A 2,459-nucleotide genomic window follows, 5' to 3' on the forward strand; every position below is an offset into this window, starting at 1 on the left:
TCTAGGGGTATGGGGTTGGGGAGGGCAATCCTGCGTCTTGTGCTTGGTTTGGTCATAGGTTAAACCTTACAGGAACCTGGGGTTCCTTGCCAGTGCTCACTCATACCTGCATTTTTGCCTCCTGACCGTTTCCCTTTTGGTGTGGCTGCAGCTTTGTTCTTGGTCTCTGTGCCAAAACTGAAGTAAAAGGGAGGATGAGAGGAGTTGGGCTTTAAATACTGTTCTATACTCTAAGTTCTTGGCATAATTTTATCCTAAGCCATCTTGTCCCAGGCCTATCCAGAGCTTTCTAAGTGTTGGCCCTTAAGGCCAGTGTCATACAGGACAGACCAAATCAGGAAGGTTAATACAGTACCACTTCTAATGTGCAGCATTTTGGCCACCCAGAGTTTCTCCTTAGAAGGATTTAAAAATGTTGACTAAGGACTTGTGCTTCCATAGGATTTTAAAGGAAAATTCCCTCTCCTGCTTTCACTTATGACATTGGGATGCCAGTTGTACCTTGGTGATCTTGTGACTTGGGGAGATAAAGGATGTGATAGAACCTTGAAGGATGGGACTTCCTCTGAATCACATGTGAGGAAGTCAGTGGAGAGATTTGCCACTCCTGCAGATTAAAATCCCTTCCTCTGCTTCAGAACCTCTCTTCCCAATGACCAGATCTCCTGGGATTACTGCCTATCGGTGCATCAAACCCTGTCAATTCTTTCCCAGTTTACGTTTCCTGGCTCATGTTATCTCTGAGAGGGTGGGGTCATGGGGTGAGCCCGGGATCAAAACTAGCAGATGTCAGTAACTGCAATAGTAAAAGGATACTGGGAAAGGGAGTTCTAGGGAAAGGCAAAGTGGTGTGAAATAGCATGGATTCAGGGTAGGGTTAGGGGAAACTGTAGGCTTCTTGCTGGAGCAAGGTCATCGAAGACCTCATGCACTGTGTGAGTAGAGCTTGGACACCGGGCTCAGGGTAACATGTTCAGGTGTGTACTGTTGAAATCTCTCTGATAGCTGTATGCAACTTGGATATGATGCAATTAGGACAGTCTATTGGGAAACTATTGCAGTATTTCCAGTTGGAAGGTGAGGGCCCCATGTAGAGCAGTGGTTACAATGAAGGAGAGGAGGTAAGTCTGAGAGATTTCAGAGACAGAATTATGGACAGCAGAAGAAAGCTAGAATACCTTGGGTAACTGGGTAAGGCATGCCGTCGTTAAAAAGTGGGAGCACAAAGAAGAGGTACAGATGGGGCAAGAGGGCAGATGATGATTAATTTTGGACATTTTGAATTTGATGGGCCTAGGAGATTTGGCATTTGGATAGCTGGGCCTGAAGCTAGGGGAAAAGGTAGGACTAGAGAGTTATTTGTGTATGCATGGTAGTTAAAATTGTGAGAAAAGGAATATGTATACAGTCAAAGAAGAGTTGGGCCTAGGACAAAACACCAGATTGTAGACAGATTGTAGAGGAGGAAGCCCCTACGGAACGGAGACCAATCCCCACCTCCCTCATAGTCCTGTCATCTTTTGGATGCTGCCTCCATCAGTGCTTACACATGATTCTCAATGTAGTCCTGAGTATTCTGGAACCTTCACTATGGGAGCCAAGCTGAGCTCTGTGCGGAAGTGTAGATGGTGACTTTCTCTCCCCCTTGAGTGTTAACCTGTCTGCTGCTCTTGGCTCATGTTTTCAGTGAACAGTCCTGATGCTTTTACCTATATTGTTCCTTTCCCACAACTCTTTTTTTTTTTTAATTTTTATTGTGCTTTGAGTGAAAGTTTACAAATCAAGTCAGTCTTTCACACAAAAACTTATATTCACCTTGCTACATGCTCCCAATTGCTCTCCCCCTAAGGAGACAGCCCACTCCCTCCCTCCATTCTCTCTTTTTATGTCCATTCCGCCAGCTTCTAACCCCCTCTACCCTCTCATCTCCCCTCCAGACAGGAGATGCCAACAGTCTCAAGTGTCCACCTGATCCAAGAAGCTTGCTCCTCACCAGCATCCCTCTCCATCCCATTGTCCAGTCCAATCCCTGTCTGAAGAGTTGGCTTTGGGAGTGGTTCCTGTCCTGGGCCAACAGAAGGTCTGGGGGCCATGACCACCAGGGTCCTTCTAGTGTCAGTCAGACCATTAAGTCTGGTCTTTTACGAGAATTTGGGGTCTGCATCCCACTGCTCTCCTGCTCCCTCAGGGGTTCTCTGTCGTATTCCCTGTCAGGGCAGTCATTGGTTGTAGCCGGGTGCCATCTAGTTCTTCTGGTCTCAGGCTGATGTAGTTTCTGGTTTATGTGGCTCTTTCTGTCTCTTGGGCTTGTAATTACCTTGTGTCCTTGGTGTTCTTCATTCTCCTTTGGTCCAGATGGGTTGAGACCAATTGATGCCCCTTAGATGGCCGCTTGGTAGCATTTAAGACCCCAGATGCCACTCTCGAAAGTGGGATGCAGAATGTTTTATTAATAGATT

This window comes from Elephas maximus, chromosome 3 (assembly GCF_024166365.1).
Source record: "Elephas maximus indicus isolate mEleMax1 chromosome 3, mEleMax1 primary haplotype, whole genome shotgun sequence".
NCBI classification, from domain to species: Eukaryota; Metazoa; Chordata; class Mammalia; order Proboscidea; family Elephantidae; genus Elephas; species Elephas maximus.